A 14541-nucleotide genomic window follows, 5' to 3' on the forward strand; every position below is an offset into this window, starting at 1 on the left:
TCAGTTAGGGTTGTATCCTCAATGTCATCTTGAGGAAAGGAAAAAGTAATCCCTGTTACATTTAGGACTATAATATGTTGTATACTGTATTACTGCCACCCCGCCACCAAAGCCTTAATGATGGGGTTTTTGGAGTGTGGGGTTTGGAGTGTGGGGTCCTTGGTTCCACTCTGGGAAAAGTTTCACCAGAGCTCCTGTTTTGGCGGCACACGGTGAGAGTCTCCACTAGACAGGCAGTCATTATATTTAAAGAGCAGGCTTATTAGGGAAAGGGACAGAAGAATAAAGGACACTTACATAGACACAAGGGGGCAGGAAGAGCTGCCCTGAAAGGGACAGGTTTGCTGAGAGAGGCCTGCATGGTTGCAGACGGGCAGCCTTGAGGGAAGCTGCCTCCTCTAAGGGAGGTCAATAAGGAAAAGTCCTGGCCTGGTACAGGTCACAGCAGGCAGAAGGCTGCTGCCCTGTAGAGGGAGAGAGATGGTGAAAAGAGGCACCTGCATAGTCACAGGCGGGCAGTGGGAGTGCCGCCCCCAGCCAGTGCAGAGACTGCACAGATACAAGTTTTCTTGGGTTTGGGAGGGGCTCACTCCTTGTGAGCCTTAGAGCTAATTGCTGATTTTGAATAACTATATGAAATTTGAAAGGGACAGGAGATTCTCCAATGGGCTCAATCTCCATATCCTTATCACTGCATGCTCCTCCTGATACCTGCTTGGATGCATGGTTTGTAATCTAGGTGTTGGCACCTATGTGATGGTTATGTTAATCTCTTCTACCCCCACCTCCTTGTGTGAGCCAGGTTTTTGGTCTTGTGTGGTGCTTTTTCAGTTGTTTTTTTTTCTCTTCCTGTCCTTAATATCACATCATTAACATCATGTCTGGAACTGTGGCACCAACAAGGACAGGCCTTCCAGGGTAAACCCCCCATGACTACCCCATTCAGCAAAAAGTAGCCAGAAAATGCGACAACCCTTTCTCCCACAAAAATAAAAGTTCATACCAGAAAGTGGGAATTATGATGCAGTTACAAATGACTAGTCTCCCAAATAAGCATTAACAAGTTTATCTTTCCCGTATTTCTTGCAATTCCCTCCTTGTCTGACATAGGTAATGCTCCTTGTGAAAAAAATAAGTCACAAGGGCATCAAAGGAGGGAATGACCTCCAAGGAGGTCCAAGGAGAAGGGAGCTAAACAGCAGAGCAAGCTGGGCCGATGTGTCTCTGTGCCAACCCCTCCCCCTCCCCTTTGCAGACCTTTGTCCATCCCTCCCCCTTTTTTCTCCTTTGTAAAGTCTCAGGTTCCACCCCCTTGGGGGCATCACTCCAAATTAACATGGGCCTACAGACCAGAAAAAGGACACTTCAGCCAGCGGATGGACAGCACCCCGATCCGGAGAGTCACCTCCTCTTGAGGCTACAAATGGATCAACCCATCAAGACGGCCTTAGACATCAAGCTCTGCTCCCGCCACACTCGGGAAGCTGGTTGGTCTATGCACAGCAGAAGCTAGAGGACCTTCTACACGTGTGACCTCTTGTTATTTTTACTGTTCCTATAGTGACTGTCTTGGCCTGACCCCTGGGGTTGGGATGCTTCGAACCCCTGGGGTTCGAATGCTTGCTAAAATGGGTCTGCTCACCAGTATCCTCCTACACCTGCTCTTCACCCTCTCTTCTGTATGTGAGGACTTGTCTCCTAAACCCTGAATAACTGCAATGAAGCCAGGGTTTGTACCCAGCCTGACAGAAGGGCCACGAAGAACAATGGAGCACTCTGTTCTCCCACACCCTGGGCACCATTGGCTCTCAACTGCTCTAATGCAGCTTCAGATTGTGGGATTTACATAGGGCCAGGTCCTGCCCAGTATGAGGAAGTCATACTTGTTCCCATCAAAGGTATCACCCAACTATTCCTTGATCTGTGGCACAGATGGCACCTGGCCTGTGCTCAGGGAGTGTATTAATCAATGTCTTCCTCACCCCCAACTGGCCAGTTGATAGTGAGCTGGACACTTTGGAGGATGATGCCTTATGAGATAAGAACTCACAAGGGCATCAAAGGGGGGAAATGAAAGGGAACTGCTAAGAAAAAGAAATCTTTCCCTGTTAAAGACTCATAGACTTAGAAATGTAAAGTAAATAATAAATTTGCTTCCTTAATAAGCATATCTAAACAAGGTCTGGCAGCAGGCCATCCTGGAAGATCTATGTCCTTCCCCTTTTCCTGTGTCAAGAATTTGTATGCTTGGCAACACCCATGCCTAAAAAAATATATATATATTAAATTTAATTTAATTAAAAAAAAAGAATTTGTATGCTAACTAACCAACTTTATCAATGTAAAGTGGTTGTGTATGAAAGAAACTCTTTGTCTCTAGACCAGTGCTCAGACCTAATGGGACTACCCAGGTCTGAGACCTCATTCATGAGTAATAAAGCTTTCCTGACCTCACCGTTTCTAAAGTAACACTTGTTCTTCCCCTGCCTGGGTAAATGGCTAGAATTTATTTCTGTAACAGCATAAATCTAACATGAAAAAAGTAAGAACTTTATATATTTTAATTTTAGGCTTTCCTGAAGGACATAAAAGAAAAGAGAGACATGTTATATTCGTGGATGGCAAGATTTAACATTATAGAGATGTCAGTTCTCCATTACTCAGTAATTTAGCATAAATTAAAACACCCAGCAAAATTATAGAATTTAATAAGCTAATTCTAAAATTCACCTGGGGAAGAAAATACACAAGAATGACCTAGAAAACTATAAGAAAAACCTTATTATATCATTGCATTCCATAGCCAGATGTAACTTATCAAACCAATATGCTGAAGTATCACACAGAGTAGGTGAAAGTGTGGTGTTGATTCTGGAGTAAATACATAAGAACAACACTGTTGTGCCCAAGATCAGCAGACTCCGCGAGCATAGCCTCCAAGAAGCCAAAGACAGCCAATGCAAATACAAAAGGGAGTTTATTACAGACTCGAGTCCAGGCTCACGGCACCTACCAACACAGTGGTGGATATCGAGAGCCCCGAACAGAGGAAGCAGGGGTCTTAAATAGGGTCACAAGAAGGCGCGAATTTTGAAACAAGCCGGCAATTACTCATTGGCTACTACAAAGGCATTTTGGAGCGCGCGGTTACAGTTTCAAACTGATTGCACGGTTAGAGATGCTGTCCCATTTATGGACAGGACTGCCCTCACTGGCGGCTGGGGTGGTCCACTTTTTCATCACCAAGTGGAGTGAGGGTTGTGACTGTTGAAAGTATCTCTGGAATGTGGCTGTATAAGGACTAACATATCAAGGTGGAGGGTGTACAAAATGGCGAAACCTCGGCTAAGCTTGGTTCCACAAATAGAAAGAAAACTGTGTGTGTACAGAGCCTGTTATTCCCATCAGAAATAAAAGGTTTCTGGGCCTCCCTGGTGGCACAGGGATTGAGACGCAACCTATGAAGCAATCAGCAGTCACTGCAGTGCGAGTTCAATTCCTGGTCAGCCAGGGAGCAATACACACGGTGCCGGTGCCGTAGACCTCTCCTGTCTCCCCTGCTGCTCCCCGCAGCAGTGTACTTCCGTTGATCTGCCTGTTCTGTTCCCCGCTCTGTCTTTGGTGGATCCTCTCACCCCCCACACCTCTGGCCTGTGCCCCTGCTCTTGTATGCATAAATAAATAAATCTTTAAAAAAAAAAAAAAAGAAAGAAACAACAGGTTTCTCTTCATGAAAAAGCAAACAGGCTTTCTTTGATCCCACTTCCTCATAAATAAATAAATCTCTAAAAAAAAAAAAACAGGTTTCTCTTCATCAAAAAGCAAATAGGCTTTCTTTGATCCCACTTCCCCACCAACTAATGCCCCGGTTTTAATTTTCTTTGCAAAATAGTCTCCATAACAGCCGTTTGTGTTTGCTGTGCCCAATTCTGGTCCTCCCACTTTCTCTTAAGCCCATTCTAGTCAAGCATTTGCCCCAGCCCAGCCCCCCACGCCACCAAACTGTTTGTTAAGATCATCAAAGATACGGCAGTTAACCCGGTAGTAAATTTCAAAAGTCACAGCTTTTGACCTTTGACTACTTCTTCCTGGAATTGATTTCTACTTTGACCTCAAAAACACCCTCATACCCTCTTAACACCCATCCCCACCTTCCCAACACACCAACTCCCCTCCCCTAACCCCCCAGCCTCCACCCCTATTCTCCAGCTTCTCCTTCACCCTGTCCCTCCTCCCCAGTTTCTTTTGCCAATCCTTCCCTTTTCCCCCCAACCTCTGAAGGAGAATCCGAGTTCAGTCCTTGGGCCTCCTTTTCTATCTGTCCTGAAATACCTCAGGGCTATGAATACCTGCAATTCTATGCTGATGATGCCCAGTTTCTGTCTCCATCCCCGACCATCTCCTGATCCCCAGACTCAGCTATCAGACTCCCAGTTAATGTCTGACAAGCATCGCAAACCAAGTATGTCGAAATCTGAACTGACTGCTCCTAGTCTTGCTCCCACCAATGTGCCTATCTTACCCTCAGGCGCCCAAGACAGCGCCAGGCCAGGCCTGGCCCTGCTGATTTGACCAGTGAAGATACAATGGGCCACTTTCAGGTTGACTTGTTTCTTATTTATATGAACAATAAAACCAGATTTTCTCATGGGTCTTGTCCCTCATGGCAAACAGGATGACATTGAAAAAGGAACGCTATATTTTAGAATAATTGACTGAGTGGTTTTCATCTGCATCTCTGGGGATGTAAGTTGGAAATTAAACTTCCTAGGGTAAGTGGGGGGAGAAGAAAGTCTCAAAGGGAGAAAAGGAATGGTGGTGAGAAAATAAATAAACAAGTAAATCATGCTACTCCTTTAAAAACACGACAGTGAAGCATGCCTTTGTAAATTAAAAAATTAATTTTTAAGAGACCTAACTTAAAAAATGGGGCTCCTCAGCAGAGAAGGGGTATATAGTAGAGGTAAAAGTTATCCCAGGAACACTTGGAACTCAGATCCATGAACCAAAGATGGACCCAGACTGCGCAGGAGAGACTCTGGGCACCTCCAACCACCAATGGGCAGACAGACACATGGTGAACCCTCTGCCCTCCCTTAGAAAGGGCACAAGGAAAAAAGGAAATAGTAGAGTGAAAGATAAGCTATACTGTAGGTCGAGCTCCCAGTTTGCATGGAAAACGCCCCTCCTTGGCCATAAAAATGCCCATCAAGTCAAGATAAGCTATAGGGGGAGTTCCACAATGCCTTTCACTCTCAAATTAATTTGCAGGTAGAAAAGTGTAATGGCCATTGCAAAAGAAACTGCAGCAATGATGTGACCAAAAGTGGAGTGTCAGGCCATGGTGCCCAGTGGGGGTAGGGGGTGGTTGGCCAGGAGACTAACTCTTGACATCTAGAAAGGAGGAACATCTAATTTCAGCTATTTCCTGCTCACAGACAGAAAAAGAGGAAGTGGAGTTTAAAAAGGGGGGCAAGCAAAGGGACTAGAAAAATCATGGACTGGGATGTTTTTCCAGAATCTTGATAATGAAAGTTATTTTGGGGGTAGAGAAGAGGAAGGTCTCACAGGTAAGGCACTGGGTCTAGAAACAGAGATGAGGCTGAAATTTGAAATGATGTCCTAGAACACAAGGTGGAGCTTGGAAAGTTTGAAAATGTTGAAAAGAGAGGACAAATTCAGATTTAGTCAGAGAAATGGAAATTAGCTGATTGACACGAACAACACATCTAATGAGGTAGTATTAACAAAGAAAGGTGGAAGATTAACTTTTAGAAATAGAATATAGTTTCAAAGTACATTTGACAAAGACCATTCCAATATTAGGCCATAAAAGGGCAGAAAAGGAACATGCTCTAGTCTCTGATCACAGTCCATTAAGGCAAAAAAAGAGAATATCAAAGATACCACAGAAAAAGGTCTAATTTCAAAAACTGAACACTTTAGGGACCTAGAACAAATAGTTAACACATAGTACAAGGACATATTTTAAGATAGTAATAATATTAATAACAAGTAGCACTAATTATTTACTTTATGCCAGGCACAGTTCTAAGTGTTTTGCATGCTTTACCTCATCTAATCTTCATAGAAATCCTGTGAATAAGACATTATTATGCCCATTTTGTGGATGAAGAAACTGAGGCACATAAAAGTTATGTGGTTATGTACCAAGTTTTTATAACAGGGTTTGTATCTGGTAGGATGCTATAGACTACAAATAATACAGATCCCAACTCGAGCAGTAGCCACATATTTTATCACAGAATAAGACCAAAGGCGTCTCCAGAGTTGAGTGTTCAGCAGCTCAGTGGCATCACTAAGGACCCAGTGACTTCACAGCCTTGCACCAGGTCCCATTGGGACAACCTAGGTAAAAGGAATTGCAAGCTTGGGGGAGGAGTTGCTCTGTTGTGATCCCTGAACCCACTCCTTGTGCTCAAACCCTGGTCCTATTTCTGGGGGAACACAAACTAAGGCAGAGAGACAGACCCTAAATAGTAGTGAGGAAACCGCTTCAAGGAAGTCAGACGCAGGCCATGTGAAATGCTGCTGAGGGAGACGTGAAAACAGAAAAGTGTCCATTGGATTTAGCAACACGATCATGACCTTGATAAAGGCTGTGGCAGAGGCATGGGGTATGTGGAAATCAGGCTGCTGTGGCCCAAAGAGTAAGTTTTAAAAAAAATAATAATAACCCAGGCGAGGTCTCCACACCAAGAAGAGCGTGGGGGGATGAGCTTGGGGATCAGGGCTACAAAACAGGGAGGTAAGGTGGACAGATGCCCACCAGGTAGAACACCTGAGGTATCTGTCTAGCAGGAGAAGGCTTAGACCAGAGAGGTGTCGACTGACTTACTGATCGGCACTAAGAAAACTAAGGGGTGGGCTAGGGAGAGACAGCTATTAATTATAGAGAAAATGAACTTTTTTTCAAGATTTATTTATTTATGCATACAAGAACTGGGGTGTAAGCCAGAGGTGCAGGGGGGGAGGTGAGAGGGTTCACCAGAGAGAGAATTCACCAGAGAGAGGATTCACCAGGGAGCAGAACATGCAGATCTACTGAAATACACTGCTGAGGGGAGCAGTGGGCAAGGCAGGAGAGGTCTGCTGCACTATGTGGGTAGCTCTCTGGCTGGCAAGGCATCAAACTTGTGCTGTAGTGGCTGGCAATAGCTTGATAGCACTGTCTTTTTCCCCTGCACCACCAGGGAGGTCTGAGAAAACGAACTTTTATACGAGAAAGAAAAATCAAAATATATTCCTTGGCTCAGCCTTGAAGAGCATTTACACAGTCATAATGATGTGAAGGTAGAACATCAATTTCATCAAAAATAAAATTTATAGGGCCTCCCTGGTGGCACAGGTGGTTGACCGCAGTGCTGTGAAGCTGTCTGCAGCCTCTGCAGTGTGGGTTTGATCCCGGCCATGGAGATACCCACATGGTGTGGCAGACCATCTCCTGCCTTACCCGCTGCTCCCCTCAGCAGTGTATTTCAGTAAATCCACCTGTTCTGCTCCCCACTCTGTCTCTGGTGAATCCTCTCACCCTCCCACACATCTGGCCTGTACTCCAGTTCTTGTATGCATAAATAAATAAATCTTAAAAAAAAATAAAATAAAATAAAATTTATAGGGCCTCTCTGGTGGCACAAGGGGTTTAGCACAGCACTATGAAGCTATCCTCAGCCTTTGCAGCACGAGTCGGATCCCCAGTCAGCCAGGGAGCTATCCACATGGCGGAGCAGACCTTTCTTGTCTCTCCTACTGCTCCCCATTCTGCCTGTTCTGTTCCCCCACTCTGTCTTTGGTGATTCCTGTCACCCCCCACACCTCAGGCCTGTACCCCAGTTCTTGTATACATAAATAAATAAATCTTTAAAAAAATAAAAATAAGTAAAATAAAATTTATGTTGGGAGGATGCAGGAAAGGGTGAAAAACCATCTTCCTTGGAAGGAAGGCCTGAGAATTAAGAGGTAGTGTTATAAGTGTGTTACTTAGAGTTATGGAAATAAATAGCCAGTTAACAAAACTGATTTCCTCTGGAGACAGGGAGATAAAAAAGAAGAACTAAGGGATGGTGAGTATTTATAGCAAACTTTCTATCACCATTTGACTCTTTATAACCAAAGTTCTTAAAGCTTTTCTGAATGTAAGTACGATAAAAGACTAACTCTTACTTTACAACCTAGCACATACTTGTAGGTAGTAGAGGTTGTGGACACTCTGCTGGTCAGTGTGAAAACTGGTAGAATTTCTGAGGCACAAGTCTGCACATTAAGTAAGCCACCCAGCAATTCCCTTTTCGGGTATTTGTCAAAATAAATATGGTACTCAGAGACACATGCAAGAATATTCATATCCAGGGCCTCCCTGGTGGCACAGGGGTTAAAGACAGTGCTATCAAGCTATGGCCAGCCACTGCAACATGAGTTAAATCCCCGGCCAGGGAGCTGACCCACATGGCACAGCCGACCTCTCCTGTCTTGCCTGCTGCTCCCCTCAGCAGTGTATTTCAGTCAGTCTGCCTATTCTGCTCCCCACTCTCTCTGGTGAATCCTCTCACACACCTGCACCTCTGGCTTATACCCCAATTCTTGTATGCATGAATAAATAAATCTTTTAAAAAAGAGTATTCATAGCCACACTGTCCATAATGGCTAAAAATTGGAAATAACCCAGTACCCATCAATAGGAAAATGGACAGATGTGTGGATACACAGAATATTATATAGTCAGCGGCTAGATCCTGGCGATCTAATATTAAATCAAATGAGCGGGTCCCTGGTGCTAAGGAAAAATTGTTGATTTCTTAAGGGGTGATAATAGTGATATTGTTTGTAAGAAAATGTCAACAGATTTCATAAATGAGTACTAAAGGATGTACAAATGACCGCATATACAAGGATAATTTTTAGACAACTGAACAGTAGTTTTTGTTAAAGCTAATTTTACAAATTCATATCTCCTAATACGAAAAGGTGGTTTTTTTAATTTTAGCACATGCTTGCAAATGTACATCAGCAGCCGGAAGGGCTTCAGCGAGATGTCTAAGGTTTGCTTTTAAGCCTTCCAGGAAAAGAGAAAGAAAAACATGAAAGATGAAGCAAATACAGCAAGAGCTTGCTAATGGTTGCTGCTAGCAGAGGGGTATGAAGAGCTACCCAGCCCATGTTATTCCTCTCTCTACTTTGTGGGATTGAAATTTTCATCATAAAAGTTTTTTTTTTAATAACCCGGTCCCTTGCGGGACAGATAGGTAGGTCAGTCCCAGAACACAAAATATTTTCATGGCTCTTTGACACCGTTCAAAAACAGGTAAAATGAAACAAAAATCATCTTTTATCACTAAAAGGAGCAGGAAAGATGAAAAAAACACAAACCTAGTTTGATAGTCTCTCGAAGGGGGAGGTAGGAGCTGGGGCAGCAGGAAACCCCATGTGAGTAAGTTGTCAGAAATAATCTTGGTGGAATAGGCGCTGATAAACAAGTGTCCCTATTTTTCAAGAAACAACAGAATGCAGAGGAGCAAACAGATGGCTGGTGATTGTATATGAATAAAGATTTATGCATAGTCCAAGTGTGTGCACCTGTGGCTAAAGGAAAAAAAGTATATGGTTTCTGGGCTAGGGATCTCATGCAAGAAAAGTAGGATGATGTCTCAAACAGATTTCTGAACTCAGAGTTGGGAAAGAAACCCCCTAGTGTTTTTTTTTTTTTTTTTTTGTCACTGACTTACCACATTGCTTTAGAAACTAATTCCTGTGGCTGAGTTTCTTCACCTGTAGAATAAGAAATTGGCTGAAGTTCCTATTAAGAAAGGAACCGAGGGCCTCCCTGGTGGTGCAGTGAGTTGAGTGCAGCGCTGTGAAGCTGTTGGCAGCCTCTGCAGTGCCGGTTCGATTCCCACCGGCCTCGGAGCAACCCACATGGCGCAGCAGACCTCTCCTGTCTCACCTGCTGCTCCCCTCAGCAGGGTATTTCGTCAGTCTGTCTGTTCTGTTCCCCACTCTGTCTCTGGTGAATCCTCTCACTCTCCCGAGCATTAGGCCTGTACCCCGGTTCTTGTATAAATAAAATAAATCTAAAAAAAAAAAAGAAAGAGTCTGTGCTTGTAAAAAAATAAAATAAAATTAAATTAAATTAAAAAAGGGCCTCCCCGGTGGCGCAGCGGTTGAGCGCTGGGTTGCGAAGCTGCCCACAGCCTCTGCAGTACCGATTTGATCCCCAGCCGCCGGGTGAGGGTCCCACATGGCGCACAGACCTCTCCTGCCGCCCGCTGCTCCCCTCAGCAGTGTACTTAGTCATTCTGCCTGCTCTGTTCTCTGCTCTGACTCTGGTGAATTCTCTCACCTTCCCGCGCTTCTGACTGTACCCAGTGCTTGTATAAATAAATAAAAATAAATAAATCTTTAAAAAAAAAAAAGGCCCCAAAAGCTAGGCAGAGGCAGAGCACAACAGGTATCTCTTGACACAGGTGTCCAGTCTTTTTTTTTTTTTTTAAGATTTATTTATTTATTTATACAAGCACTGGGTACAGTCAGAAGCGCGGGAGGGTGAGAGAATTCACCAGAGCCAGAGCGGGGAGCAGAGCAGGCAGAATGACGAAGTACACTGCTGAGGGGAGCAGCGGGCTGTAGGAGAGGTCTGCGCGCCATGTGGGACCCTCGCCGGTGGCCGGGGATCAAACTGGCGCTGCAGAGGCTGCAGGCAGCTTCGCAACCCAGCGCTCAACCACTGTGCCACCGGGGAGGCCCGCAGCCTTTGCCAACAGCACCTCCTCCAGCACGCCACACCCCTGCCCCCCAATTCCCACTCACCCTTCCTTACAGGACCCTTGATCTGGCCTCCAGTCGTCCCTGGTTCCTGGCTTTTGTAGCATGCTGAGGAGTTTCCTCATGTCCCCAAACCCAATATCTGCCCCTCAGTCCCCCTTTCTCTTCCCCAAGTGCATTCATCCCCCAGAAACCCAGATATCTTGGCCCAGCCCCTAGCCATTTTTGGGAAAATCCATTCAACCTTCAAGTCCTACAGATCCAGCCTGAGGCCTCTTGTCCAAAAAGCCCCGCACACACTCAATCAACAAAGTTATGGAGAAAAAGGAACTCTCCTGCACTGTTGGTGGGAGTGCAAACTGGTCCAATCACTATGGAGAGCTGTGTGGAGATTTCTGGACCTACTAAACATAGAGCTTCCATATGATCCGGCAATTCCACTCCTAGGTATTTACCCAAAGGACACAGAAACATCAATTCCAAAGAGCACCTGCACCCCTATGTTTATAGCAGCTCTGTTTACAATAGCTAAGCTTTGGAAACAGCCCAAATGCCCAAAAACAGATGACTGGATCAAGATGTGGTACATATACACCATGGAATATTACTCAGCATTCAAAAAAGATAAACACATGCAATTTGCAGCAACATGGATGGTGCTGGAAGGGATCATGCTCAGCAAAATAAGCCAGAAAGAAAAAGAAAAATACCGGATGGTCTCACTCATAGCAGGAATCTAGAAAACTTAAATAAGGGACCAGGAAAATGAATAACTATAAGAAAGTGAAAATCAAAATCAACAAAAAACTATGAACCAGAGACACTCTATGGGGGGTGGGAGGCGGGGAGGGGAGGGATTGGGGTCAAAATAAGGGGGTTGCAATTGTATGGGGAATATAAAAATAAAATTTATTTTTAAAATAAATAAATAAATAAATAAATAAATAAAATCCAGCATATAAAGAAAAAAAAACAAAACAAAGTTAAAAGCCAAGTGGTCAGATTAGGAGAAAACACCTAGAACGTGAGCATGTAACACAAAGGTAAGTCACAGAATACAGAGAGCTGCCCTGACCTTCAGAAAAATGAGCAAGTGATATGAACAGGCAATGTTCAGAAAAAGAGCTATGACCGGTCAATAAATATAAGGCATGAGAAATGTTCAAATTAAAAGACAAATGAAAGAGATTTTATTTCCCATTGCATATTCAAAAAAAAAAAAAGAGGGCCTCCCTGGTGGCCTAGGGGTTAGTCTTAGTGATACCATTGCAAAGGTCTGAGTTCAAATCCTGGCCAGAGAGCTGACCCACATGGCGCAGCAGACATTTCCTGTCTCACCTGCTATTCCCCTCAACAGTGTATTTCAGGGCCTCCCCGGTGGCGCAGCGGTTGAGCGCTGGGTTGCGAAGCTGCCCACAGTCTCTGCAGCGCCAGTTCGATCCCCGGCCGCTGGGAGAGGGTCCCACATGGCGCACAGACATCTCCTGCCGTCACACCCTGCTGCTCCCCTCAGCAGTGTACTTCTTCACTCTGCCTGTTCTACTCTCTGCTCTGGCTCTGGTGAATTCTCTCACCCTCCCGTGCCTCTGATTGTACCCAGTGCTTGTATAAATAAATAAATAAATTTTTAGGGGAAAAAAAAACAAAAACAAAAACAGTGTATTTCAGTAGATCTGCCTGTTCTGCTCCCTACTCTGTCTCTGGTGAATCTTCTCACTCCCCCATACCTCTGGCCTATACCCCAGTTCTTCTACATAAAATAAAATAATTTTTTTAAAGAAAAAAATTGAGTCTGATAATATTGAGAGGTGGAGAAAATTTAGAGCAACTACATCCTCGTATGTCTGGAGTGTAAATTTGTAGAGATGGAATTTTTGTTTAAAGCCCCAAAACAGAAGACAGGGAAGGGTGACTGGCTCACATCCTGTACAACTGCAGACAAACTCTCATCACAAAACAGCTCCAGCCTGGAAAACTCCACTCTCAGCACCCACCTGGATGGAATAGTGAGCCAGGGAGCGTCCCCCTTGAACCCCATCGAACACGCCTTACACCTCAAAACAAGTGAGAGTTTGTTGTTCCCAAAGAACCTTGCGGAGGCCAAAGGCACCTCTCCTGCCCTGGGTTGTGGGAACTGGAAGGCCCAGGTGAAGGCTGGCGAGTTCTTAGGAGAACCTAACACAGGACTCCCAGGAGACCCACAAAAACCTGAAGACTAGAGCCGGGTTTCAGGGGAGGGACAGAGAACACCAGGACTGCTCAGGGGTCAGATAAGAAAAGCGCCAACCTGGGCTATGCTGCCCAAAGGAGCGAGGCTCAAGCCCAGTGTAGGCCTTGGCAAAGGGACCCCGCAGCAGTGTAACTACTGCCAGAGGTACCCAGGGGAGAGGCGGCTGGGCGGGTGCTGAAGGCTTGTCACAGGGGTCAGAGTCCAAGTGCACCCATGTCACCTCCCTGAAAGCAGCGTGTCAGCTGCCTGTCCTGCAGGATCCCCATGTAGAGCCACACCATCTGCCTCTTTCCTCTCCTGAAGCTTCAAAGGAACCAGCAAAGCAAGCAAGGGTGAGGAGAGCGCCGGGCAGGGAGAAGAAAGTGAGGATCAGTTGCCCCTCCCTTTCCCGTTCAGGCCATCTATGTTGAATGTGATGTTGAAACTTTGAATCATGCTAGGCTGGGCCTTTTCGTTCCTGAGACTAGCTGAACATGGCCAAAAAGCTACGCAATCTTCCTGAGAACGGGAAGGGAACTTCCTAGAGGAACCCTTCACGTCCAACCACTTGCAAGTGTTAGCCACGCCCCCCCCACAGCCCCCATCCACATGATCCTTCCCATTCACCCCTTTTTGTTCAAGTCCACAACAGAATGGGAACATTAGCATTCTAAAGGCACATGTAGGAGCCCCCCAGAAACTCCATGCCCGGGGTTTGTCCTTGAGAAAACCCTGCACCTTTGCACACAGAGGCAAGCAACAGTTGCTTGTGATCACAAAGCCTGCCAATTCATTACGAAGTCCTTCAGTAAGCAGGGGCATGTTCGTTCAGTGGACACTACATAGCATTATGGTCTAAGGAAACTGAAACAAACCTTCTGACGAGTGACTACATGAAAAAGGCACGCTATAGAATGGGAGGAACAAGATGTCGTGTTCATGCAGAGCCTGGAACATTTCATAGAAAGAAACATGCATTGCTGTATATTTTCCATGGGTCTCTATCCATGCCAAAAGTCCTGGAAAACCACACACCAGGCAAGAGGAATTAATACTGATGGGGAGGAAGAGAAGATATTAGCATTGAGGGCATTTGTTGTAGAAAACATTCCCCTTAGCTGGAAAATATTCTTAAATGTATTTACACATCATTTATTTTTTTAAATAATTTGAAGAACTCATATCCCTGAATATTTGGAAGTCTAGTTTTCAACAGTCAGCACCAATGCAGAACTCTGTGGATAGCTCTTGTTTAATCTCAAATTTTCATCTAGATTCTGTGCTCCATCATGTGTGTGTTTCCATGCAAACATATTTTCAGTGTCTACTCATTGGTTAAATTCACAAGTTTTCCACCATCCAGAGGATAATAATAATCATGTTGGCCCAGAGTTGATATGTCAAGATGCCCCAAGCACCTGTTGATTTGGGTCCTTCATGGCTGTACCATAAGGTGCCCAGGGGACACTTGAACCCCCAGGTAGAGCAACAAAGCCGAGTGTAGAGCTAGTTGTTGGGAGACCTCGAGCTGCGAGGATACATGAGATAAATAA

Source organism: Talpa occidentalis, unplaced genomic scaffold (assembly GCF_014898055.3).
Source record: "Talpa occidentalis isolate TD23 unplaced genomic scaffold, MPIMG_talOcc4v2.1 talOcc4.12, whole genome shotgun sequence".
In the NCBI taxonomy this organism is placed as follows: domain Eukaryota; kingdom Metazoa; phylum Chordata; class Mammalia; order Eulipotyphla; family Talpidae; genus Talpa; species Talpa occidentalis.